This window comes from Panthera tigris, chromosome E3 (assembly GCF_018350195.1).
Source record: "Panthera tigris isolate Pti1 chromosome E3, P.tigris_Pti1_mat1.1, whole genome shotgun sequence".
Lineage (NCBI taxonomy): Eukaryota > Metazoa > Chordata > Mammalia > Carnivora > Felidae > Panthera > Panthera tigris.
Window position 1 is genome coordinate 15,533,366 of NC_056675.1, and position 12,388 is coordinate 15,545,753.

Consider the following 12,388-nt stretch of genomic DNA (forward strand, 5'->3'; position numbering starts at 1 on the left):
CTGGAGCCTCCTTCAGATTCTGTGTCTCCCCCTCTCTGCTCCTCCCCAACTGGTGCTGTCTCTATCTCTCACAACTAAACTTAAAAAAAAATTTTTTTTTTAATTTTTTTTAACGTTTATTCATTTTTGAGACAGAGAGAGCATGAATGGGGGAAGGTCAGAGAGAGAGAGGGAGACACAGAATCTGAAACAGGCTCCAGGCTCTGAGCTGTCAGCACAGAGCCCGACGCGGGGCTTGAACTCACGGACCGCGAGATCATGACCTGAGCTGAAGTCGGACGCCCAACCGACTGAGCCACCCAGGTGCCCCCGCCCCCCAAAAATTTTTTAATAAAAAAAAATAAAACACATAAAAGTATGCTGAGAAGCTTACATTCTAGAGGAGAGGGAGGAGCCAATAAACAAGTTATTTACAGTAGTACTTAAGATGGTGATAATTGCTATGAATAAAAAATTAAAACTTATGCAAGGAAGAGGCACAGAAAATGCAATCTAAAAGTCTGCAGTTTTAGAGTGGAGAGGAAAGCCCTGGCTGAGACAGTACCCTGAACAAAGGGCAAAGGAGCTAGCTATGCTGGTATGCAAATATTTGGGCAACTGTGCTAGGTACTGGGAACAAGTGCAAGGGCCCTCTTGACACCTCTAACCTATGTAGCTGTAGCAGATTGAACTAGGGGGAGGAAGAAGAGATCAAAAGGTAATGGACACAGTAAGTAAGGGGCTAACCCCTAGGTCAATGTTGAAAGGGTCTAGCAAAAGTGAGGACACTGGTAGGTCTGACTCATTGGGGTCGTTAGTGGGACAAACTACCACACACCTTCTTCCTCTGAGAGAAGGTGGGGTGGAGGCTACTGGAAGGGGCACCAAAGTTATATTTAACCGAAGAAGCAATGCTTTAGTTTGAATTTAGTGGTTTAGTTCTTGATAGGCATATGGATATTCATTGTATTACTTTTTATTTCAATTTATGTGTATTTTGTGTTTGAATTTATGAAACTCTGTCCCATTGGAAACAGTGAAGATAAAAGAGGGCTAAAAACTCATCTTGGGGTAGGTCAAAAGGAAAAGAGCAAAAGAAGAGTGGGGAAAAAAATAGAAGCAAGAGGAAAACTGCAAAAGAGGAGTAATGTGGAAGCTAAGAGGAGAGATAGAAAGCAAAGGGATTAATGGAAAGAGATTCCACAGAAGGGTCGGGTAAGATGAATCTACCCCCCCAAAAATGAAAACATACTAATAAAAGTGGTGAGAGGTGCGTGGGTGGCTCAGTCAGCTAAGCGTCCAGCTCAGGTCATGATCTCATGATTTGTGAGTTTGAGCCCCACATTGGGCTCTCTGCTGTCAGCACAGAGCCTGCTTTGGATCTTCTGTCCCCTTCTCTCTGCTCCCTCCCCTCCGCCCCCGCTGCTTGTTTTTTCTCTCTCTCTCTCTCTCTCAAAAAAAAAAAAAAAAAAAAAAAGTGGTAAAAGCAGGCATCCTTGTCTTGTTCTTGATCTTAAATGGAAAATTTTTCAATCTTTCATCATTGAGTATGTTAACTGTGGGTTTTTCATATATGGCCTTTATCATGTTGAGGAAGTTCCCTGCTATTCTTAGTTTACTGGGTGTTTTTTATCATGAAAGGGTATTATAGTCTTTAAGATTTAATTTTTTTGAACATTTTTTAAAGTTTATTTCTTTATCTGCTTTGAGTGGGGGGCAGAGAGAGGGAGAGAAAGAATCTCAAGCAGACTCTGTGCTGTCAGCATGGAGCCTAATTTGGGGTTCAGTCTCATGAACCTGTGAGATCATGACCTGAGCCGAAATCAAGAGTCAGACACTTAACCAACTGAGCCACCCAGATGCCCCTGTTTTTTTATTGTGAAATATAGATAACATAAAATTTACAGGCAGAAAAATGAATTTGGGTCCTTACCTAACATATATATGAAAATTAACTAAAAATTGATCAAACACCTACATGTAAGATATAAAATTTAGAAGAAAACACAGTTGAAAAGCTTCATAACCCTGTATTTGGCAATAATTTTTTAGATATGACACCAAAGGCACAGGTAATAAAAGAAAAAAATAAACAAATTGGACTTACCAAAATTTAAAACTTTCATGCATCAAAGGCCAGTCAACAGAATATAAAGTAACTCACTATTTGCAAATGACTTACCTGATAAGGGATTCTTATACAGAATATATAAAGAACTCCTAAAACTCAACAACAACCCAGTTTACATGAGATGTCTTTCTATTTATTTATCTTTTCTTTCTTTCAGCAATGTTTTATAGTTTTCATTGTACAAGTCTTTCACCTCCTTAAATAAATTGATTCCTAAGTATTTTATTCCTTTTAATGTTATTATAAATGGAACTGTTTTCTTAATTTCTTTTGGGTTGCTTATTGTTAATGTACAGTAATGCAACTGATTTCTGTGTGTTGATTTTGTACTACTACATTGCTCAATTTATTTTTTCTAATAGTTTTTTTTCCCTGTCAATCCTAACATACATCGGTGTATATAGGGTTTTCTACATACAAAATCGTATCTTCAGACAGAAATAATTTTACTTTTTCCTTTCCTATTTGGATGCCTTTTATTTCTTTTTCTTGCCTAGTTGCTCTAGCTAGAATTTCCAATACTATATTGAATAGAATTGGAAAAAAAACAGGCATCTTTGTCTTATTCCTGATTTTAGTGGCAATGCTTTCTGTCTTTTACCATTGAGTGGAATGTTAGCTGTGGGCTTTTCGTATGTGGCTTTCTTATACTGAGTTAGTTTCACTCTATTCCTAGTCTGCTGAGTGTTTTATCATAAAAGGGTGTTGCATTGTGTCACAAGATTTTCTATATCAATTGAGAAAATAAGATAGTTTTTTCCCCCTTTATTCTCTTAAGACCATTGTTGTATTCCAGGAATATATCCCACTTGGCCACTGTATATAATCCTTTTAATATGCTGTGGAACTCAGTTTGTTAAATTTGTTGAGAATTTTTATATCAATATTCATAAGGGGTATTGGTCAATAGTTTTCTTTTCCTATAGTCTGGCTCCATATCAGGGCAATGAATGAGTTGGAGTGAGTTAGAAAGCACTGCCTTCACTTTTGAGTTTTTGGAAAAGTTTGAGAAGGATTGTTATTACTTCTTTAAATGCTTGGTAGAATTCGCCAGCAAAACCATCAAGTCCAGGGCTTTTCTTTCTCGGGCGGTTTTTGATTACTAATTCAACCTCCTCCTTAGTTAAAGATTTGGATTTTCTGTTTGTGATTCAGATTTGGTAGGTTTTATATTTATGAAAATTAGTCCATTTCATTTGGTTATTTAATTTGTTGGTGTACATATGTTCACAGTATTCTCTTATAATCCTTTTCATCTATGTAAAGCCAGTAGTAATATCCCCTCTTTCATTTCTGATTTTGGCATTTTGAACGTTCTCTTTTTACACTAACAGTAGCTAAATATTTGTCAGCTTTTCTGATCTTTTAAAAAAACAAATTTTGGTTTTGTTGAGTTTCTATACTCTGTTGTTATCTTATTCATTATTTCACTTATCTCCACTCTAATATTTATTTCCTACTTCTGCTAACTTTGGTTTAGTGTGTGCCTCTTTTTCCAATTCCTTTAAAGTGTATGATTAGGTAATTAATTAGAGACTTTTTAAAATGCAGATGTCTACAGATATAAATTTCACTTTGAGCACTGCTTTCAGTAGATTCCTTAGGTTTTATATGTTGTGTTTTCATTTTCATTTGTCTCAAAGTATTTTCTGATATCCTTTGTCATTTCTTTTTTGACCATTGGTTATTTGAGAGCATTTAAAAATCTTTTTCACGATTTTGTGAGTTTTCCTTCTGTTACTGATTTCTAGTTTTGTTCCATGGTGATCATAAAAGATATTTTATATGATTTTTCAAAATTTATTAAGACTTGTTTTCTGGCAAAAAAAAATGTTCTTCTCTGGACAGTGCTCTACGTGCATTTGAGAAGAATGTATATTCTATTATTGTTGGGTGAAGTGTTCTATATATGTCTGTTAGGTATACTTGGATTGTAATATATTGTTCAAGTACTTTCTTTACTTATTGATCTTGTCTCTGGTTGCTCTATCCATTATTAAAAGTGGGATACTGAAGTCTTCAACTATTATTGTAGAACTGTCAATAATTTCTCGTTTAATTCTGTCCTTTTTGTTTCATATATGTACTTGTTGCTCTGACATTAGATGCATATATGCTTATAATTGTTATGTCATTTTGTTGGATTAAATATTTTTCTGTATATAATGTCCTTCTTGTCTCTTGTAACCTTTTTTTCTAATGTAAAATCTATTCTAATAGTATAGCCTCCCCAAACTCTCCTTTGGTTACTCTTTGCATGGAATACATTTTTCCATCCTTTTACTTTCAACCTCTTTGTCTTTGGATCTAAAGTGAGTCTCTTATAGACAGCATATAGAGTTTTTAAGAAAACAGGTTCTGCCAATCTCTTTTAATTGGAGAGTTAAATCCATTTACATTTGAAGTAATTACTAATAAAGAATGACTTCTGCCACTTTGCCACTTGTTTTCTGTATGTCATACATATTGTTTTGTTCCTCAATTCTTTCATTACTGCATTTTTGGTATTTAGTTGTTTTTCTGTAGCCTACCATTTTGATTCTCTTCCTTTCTGTATATTTTAAAATTTATTTTCTTAGTGGTTAGCTTTGGGATTACAATTTAACATCTTAAATTTATAACAACTTAGTTTGAATAATACCAACTTATTTAAAATAGTATATATTCTGTACCTATACATCTCTGTCCCTTTCATTTTATTGTTATTGTCCCAGATTTCATCTTTATAAATTGTACACCTATTAACACAGGTTTATAATTAATGTTTTATGTATATGCCTTTTAAATCATATAGGGGGAAAAAGGAGCAATTACAAACCCAAAGCGCAATAATACTGGCTTTTACATCTACCTGGGCATTTACCTTTCCCAGTGTTCTTTATTTCTTCATGTAGCTTCAACTTACTGTCTAGTGTCATTTGCTTTACAATCTGAAGGATTCCTTTAGTCATTTTTTAAATGTTTATTTAATTTTTGAGAGAGTACGAGCAGAGAGAGGCAAAGAGAGAGGGAGAGAGAGAAATCCAAACAGGCTCTGCACTGTCAGCAGAGAGCCCCATGCAGGACTCAATCTCATGACTGTGAAATTGTAACCCGAGCCAAAATCAACAGTTGGACACTTAACTGACTGAGCCACCAGGCGCTCCTCCATTTCTTATAGTGCAGGTCTACCAGTAATGAACTCCCTTGGCTTTTGTTTATTTGGGGATGAATTTCTCCTTCATTCTTGAAGAATAGTTTTGCCAGATATAGAATTCATGGTTGACAAGTTTCTCTTTCAACACTTCAAATATGTCATCCCACTTCTTTCTGGCCTCCATAGTTTCTGATAGGAAATCAGTTATATTCTTACGGGGGATCCTTTATATGTGATGAGTTTGTTTTCTCTTGCTGCTTTCAACATTCTTTTTCTTTGGCTTTCTACAGTTTGATTGTAATGTGTCTTGGTGAGGATCACTTTGAATTTACCTTACTTGGAATTCTTTAAGCTTCTTGAATTTGTATATTTGCCTCATTTCCTTTATCTTATCATTTGTTCAATCTCTACACACACACACACACACACACACACACACACACACACACAGTTTTCCTGAAGAATGTGAGACTAAGTTGCAGACATCATGCTTCTTGACTTTACATATTTCAGTGTGTATTTCCTAAGAAGAAATATATCTTCTTAGAAACCAAAGCAAAATCATTAAAATCAGGAAAATTAACATCTGATAAGTTAACATTGATAAAATACTACTTAATCTATAGCCCTTACTCAGTTTTCATCAATTGTCCCAAGAATCACTTTTATAGCTATAGTTTTTCCTGGTTGATCATTTAATTGTCATTTATCTTTAGTCTTCTTTAATCTGGAATAGTTCTTCCATTTTTATTCGTCTTTCATGCTCTCGACATTTTTGAAAAGTGTAAGACAGTCATTCTGAAGAATGTCCTTCCATTTGGGTTTGTCCAATGTTTTCTCATGATTAGATTCAAGTTATTCATTTTGGCAGAGAAATCATATAAATAATGTGTCTTTATCAGGACCGGTCCTTTGTTTAATGTTGACTTTGGTTACATGATCAATGAGGAATCTTTCAGGTGTCTGCACTGTAAAGTTACCATTTTTACCTTTGAAATTAGTAACTTGTAGGGAGATATTTTAAGACTATGTTAAAACCTGTTTTTCTTCCAAAGTTCATCCATCAGTTTTAGAATCCATTGATAACATGTTTTTTAATGTTTATTTATTTTTGAGAGAGAGAGAGAGCGAGCGAGCAGGGGAGGGGTAGAGAGAGAGGGAGACACAGAATCTGAAGCAGGCTCCAGGCTCTGAGCTGTCAGCACAGAGAGCCCAATGCGGGACTCAAACCCAAGAACTGGGAGATCATGACCTGAGCTGAATTCGGACACTCAACCGACTGAGCCACCCAGGTGCCCCTGCCATCATCAGTTATAATTATGATGGTTGTTAAATGTAGATTTTCTACCCCATCATTTCCTCTATATTTATTAGCTGACGTTTTACTCTAAGAACTTTCCTTGGGGCACCTGAGTAGCTCAGTTCATTAAGCATTTGAGTTCGGTTCAGGTCATGATTCCGCAGTTCATGAGTTCGAGCCCCACATCCGGCTCTCTGTCAGCACAGAGCATGCTTTGGATCCTTTGCCCTGCGCCCCTTTTCTGCCTCTCCCCTGCTTCCGGTCTCATCTCTCTCTCAAAATAAATAAATAAACACTGAAAAAAGAACTTTCCTGTCTACTTCGTTTATATATTTATTTGTGTCAACATAAATTCATGGATTCTCATTTTATTCAGTGGGTTATAAGCCATCTCAGTTGGCCTTTGAACAATGTGATTGATGGTTAGAGGTACTGACCTACTGTTGAAACTCTGCATATAATTTTTGACTCCCCAAAAACTGAACTACTAAAAGCTTACTGTTGACGGGAAGCCTTACTGATAACATACATAGGTGTTAATATATATTATGTTTTATGTATTACATACAGTATTCTTACAATATAATAATGAGTATAGTAATAGTGTAGAGTGATGTTGAGCATCTTTTCATGTGTCTGCTGGCTACTTGGATGTCTTCTTTGGAGAAATGTCTGTTCATTTCTTCTGCCCATTTTTTGTTTTCTGGGATTATTTGTTTTTTGGGTGTTGATTTGTATAAGTTCTTTATATATTTTGGATACTAACCCTTTATTGCATATGTCATTTACAAATATCTTCTCCCATTCAGTACATTGCCTTTTAGTTTTGTTGATTGTGTTCTTTGCTGTGTAGAAGCTTTTCATTTTGATGTAGTCTACACCAGATTTTTTTTTCTCGAGAATCACACAACACAGAAAGCTTTATTCATCCATACCATTCCAGAGAAAGGCAGGCTCACTTTAGTATGCTGTCATCTTGGGCTTCTGCCAGTTCTCTCTCAATGTGTTTCCATTCATCCTGCTTCTTTTTCTCCTCAGCTGCTATCCTCCTTTCCTCTTCTGCCTGAAACTTCTGTAGCACTTGGCTCTGTAGGCCACACCAAGGAATAGAGCAGAGCAGGGGCTGTACTTGATGAGCAGTGACCTGCACTGGCAGCACCATTTTGTCCATAACCTTAACCAGATTTTTGTGACAGTATTGTATATGTGCTTGCTGAAGCGAGCACGTGACAGTTTTGTAAATGTATTTTCTCCTCCTTATGGTTTTCTTAAATAACGTTTTCTTTTCTCTAGTTTGCTTTATTGTAAGAAAACAGTATATAGTATATATAACATACACAACATGTGCATTGACTCTTTATGTTGTTAATAAGGCTTCCAGTCAACAGTAGGCTATTAGTTAAGTTTTGAGGGAGTCAAAATTTACATGTGGATTTTCTTCTGCACAGGGAGTTGGTGACCTAACTCCTGCATTGATCAAGCATCAACTGTACTATCAAATTTTAAAGGGGGGCGGGGGGAGGCGGAGCTCTATATGTAATGAAATGGACAGATCTCCAAAAGACAGTGTTAAATGAGAACAGTAGGGTGATGGAACATGTGGTATGCTACTTTTAGATTTAAATATAGATATATAGGGGTTCCTGGGTGTCTCAGTTGGTTGAGTGTCCAACTCTTGATTTTGGCTCAGGTCATGAACCCAGGGTTGTGGGACTGAGCCCTGTGTCAGGCTTCACACTGAATGGAGCCTGCTTAGGATTGTCTTTCTCTCCCCCTCTGCCCTTCTCTCCTGCTTGCATTCTCTCTCTCTAAAAATAAAAGACAGACAGACAGATAGGTAGATACTCTCCTAGGATGTGTATCACTTTCTAGAATATAAATAAATAAATAAATAAATAAATAAATAAGTAAATTCTAGAAAAAAAAATATTCGTATAGATAGAGGGAGAAAGAGAAGAAGAGAGATACATGTACACTAGAATAGATATAGTATATATAGGAAGAATTATTTTAAAGAATTGGGTCATGTGATTGTGCAGGCTTGGTGAGTCCAAAATTTGATGGCAGAGAGAGAGACAGAGAGAGAGAGAGAGAGAGAGAGAGAGAGAGAATCCCAAGAAGTCTCTGCACCATCAGCACAGAGTCCAGTGCAGGACTTCACCCCATGAACCGTGATATCGTGACCTGAGCCAAAATCAAGAGTTGGACACTTAACCAACTGAGCTACCCAGGCACCCCTGGAAGTTTACTGTAGATGGCATAGTCAGAGAAGGTCTCACTGAATATATGACAACTGAGGTGGAACATAAAATGGAAAAATGAGCCAGCCCATGAGAAGCGCTGGGGAAAAGGCATTCCAAGGAGATGAAATGCCAATCACAAAAACCTGAGGTAGGAACTGAAGGAAGTCCAGAGCAGAAGACAGGAAAAAAGGAGTAGTGTGGAGTGATGAAGCTGGGGGTACACAGGAACCAGATCAAACATGGAAAGACCATTCTAAAAGCAAAGGGTTTTAAGTAGGCATGTTGCAGGTCTAATTAACCCTTTCAAGACTATCTTGGAAAATAGGTTGGAGGAGGTATAATCAGGGGCCATATTAAGCCAAGAAGTCTTTGTAGTAATGCAGGATGAGAGATGATGGTGATTCAGACAAGTGAATTTGTCATGTTTTCAAGATAATCTTGAAGATGGATTCAAGACTTGGCAATGGATTGCAGTACAAGGTGAGGTAAGGAGCGGAGTTCAAGATGACTCTTACGTTGGGGTGCCGGGGTGGCTCAGTCGGTTAAGCCTCCAACTTTGGCTCAGGTCATGATCTTGTGGTTTGTGAGTTCAAGCCCTGCATCGGACTCTCTGCTGACAGCTCAGAGCCTGGAGCCTGCTTTAGATTCTGTGTCTCTCTCTCTCTCTCTCTGCCCCTTCCCACTCACACTCTGTCTCAAAAATAAACATTAAACAACAACAAAAAAAGACGGTTCTCAGGTTTTTGTTGACTGAGTGGATGGTGGTACCATTTCCTGAGATAGAGAAGATGGAATGAAGATGTTTGGGGTGGGAAGAGGAAGTAAAGAATTCCACTTGGCTATATTAAGCTTGAGATGGCTAATAGGTATTGAAGTAGCAATATTTAGCAGGTTATTGGGTATATAATTCAGCAGGTTATTGGATATATAATTCGAGGCTGAGGAAAGAGGCCTGAGTGAGTATAAATTTGGGAGTCATCAGTGTATATAGATAGGCCAGTTACTGACTGCCTCTCAGCTCCATATTCATCCTTCATTGCTTCTGCAAAAATTGGGTTGGGACCTTTGAATATTTTTTCCTTTGCCAACTAATGTGATATTAAACTTTGTTAGTAGAGGACATTGGTGAGATGTTGCCAAGAAGAAAGGCATTTTCCTTTCCGGTTCTGGTGTGATTGCTCCCAGCCCCGCCTCTCCAGCACCCAGCTCCTGCAGTGCATGGTAGTCAACGGCACAAATAGGCCAGCAGCTTTCCCCAGCACTCGCCTCGGGTGGTTTTTTCGTGGAGTGCTTCTGGCAGAACACCTCTCTGAACAGATTTTGCCAGCACCCTAGAGGGTGGATTTCCAGCAAGTTCCACCAGCATAGCACCCCAGTGACTTCTCTACCATTCAGTGAGCCGTGGCTATGCCCTCTCCAAAAAGGTCTGGATATCAGCTCTGGGAGGAGTGTTCTCTATGTCACCTCTGGGGGTAGTGGCTGCTCCTACGTGTGCTATTCCTATATTCTTTATAGTTCGCTACTGCCAATCCCTCGTTACTCCAATCCTATTATAATTAATAGTTATTTATATTAAAGATATAAATTGTTCAGATAACTGCATGTTTTTTTTCTCTTGGCTAATACAAATGACTCATTGCACTTCAGGCAAGATCATGCAAGGAGGAGACAGCCTAGACTGATGTGTCAAATATAAGGTGCCAAGAATTCTCTATGTTATCTTCCATTTTCAATGGGTGGGATATAAAGGCACAAGGGATAGCAACAGGATGGAGCAGAAGCACCTGTGTTCAGTTTCCTCTCCTGTCACCCTAGTCAGCCATCGTAAGGGGAGACAGTCCCTTTTTGTGTCCACTTTGGCAGGCGCTGGGTTTTGGCTGGCTTCTGCTGCATGTGGGTACCTACCTGCAGCTTGCAATGGCTTCTCAGTCAGCTGCAACCAGAGCCGGAATTGCTCTGCTGGCCTCTTTCTTGTGGTCTTGCAAATGGAGCACCTTCTGAAGTCAAGATGTTTGAAAAACATGGCCTGCCCTCTCTGTGTGGACAAAGCTCCCAGTTTCACCTTGACTACTCCAGGCTCCTGCAGACAGACATCCCTTAAGGGGTTCTTTCACACGCCATCTCTAGACCTTGAATCTGTTGGTTATATTGCAACTCTCACACCTACAAAGGTTGTTGGCCTGCCAATACCAGCATCATGGAGATACAGAAACAAGGGACAGAGGCTACCCATGCTTGTGCCTCCTTCTGACCCCTACCAAGGCACTGAAGTGTGTCTTGGTGGTATAAGACCAGGATAGGAGAAAAGGGTTTTAAGCTATTGGAATTCTGGGTCCTTAGTGAGGATCAGGTGAAGCTCCTTCCTAAAAAGACAGGATGATCAAGTGAGGAAGTTATGGATCATGAATGAATGGTTACTGCCTATAAATCCCAGAAATCCTGGGGCAAAGTTGAGTATCTGGAGAGCCTTCCACCTAAAAAACTTTACTTTCTTGTACATTATCATGAGGATACTTTGGTTGGGCTATCTGGAAATTCTGCCTCTGGATCTCAATCCACAAATCTAGGTTGTCCCAGGGGGTGCTGCTGCTATAAAGCAGTCAGGATTGCCATCCCAGCAGGGAACAGCACTGACAGGGTTCAAAATCAGACAATAAACCCCATCTCAGTGGAATCCTCTAGGCTAAAGGTCCAGCCTATGTAAGTGGAATCCTCTAGGCTAAGTGGTCCAGTCTATGTAGTCATTCCTGCAGGTGACTACAGAGTGGATTCCTCAATGTCCTCAATCCTCAGAGAGGATTCCTCTGCCTCTCTGAACCAACGGAAGTTTCCAAATAGAGCTGCATTTGGATGTATAAAATTAAGCATCTGGGTGGAACATTGTCTGAATATGTCTGGGGGCAGATACATTCTGCCTTGACTTTTGGGAGCACCAAGTGAATAATGCCTCCTCATTTTGGCCAATAGGGATGTGGTCAGCTCACCAGGGAAGTCCGTATCTTTGTTAGGAAGTTCTTGGTGAACATAGTTTCCAGGAAGAGTATTTTGCTTATCCCTTCCAAGGGTAGAGGAGGGTGAAACTAACTTATCTGTTCAGTGGGGTCCTGCAAGTACACTCTGCTGCCACTGTGGAAATAGATACAGAGCTTCAAGACAAGGGCTGAAAAAAGGCTCTTTCAATCCTACCAAGCCAGGTGAAAAAGCTGAACTGGAAAGTCAGGGACCTCAGTGCAAAGAGCACCTAACTGACTGAGAAGTTGGGGGGCAGTGCTGGACAAAGCATCACTGCCAGGGCTGGCTACCAAATGCTGGATGAGGCAGGGCCAGAAGTAGGCAACCAGCTTTAAAATGCCAAAGACAGGACAGTCGTGAGCTGGGGGAGGGGTGGTGATGGTGGAGGGGGTGGAGAGATGGAGATGACATTGTAAGAGTAGGGACAGTAGGCACCCATGACACGTACACACAAAGATGGGTCCCTGGGGCAGAGTAAGCGGAGGCAGAGCTGAAGATAAGGATGTAATGTTGAAAAACACACTAAAAAAGGAATTTATAGGGATTTAAACCTACTCATGATAACATTCTAGGGACTTAAACCTACT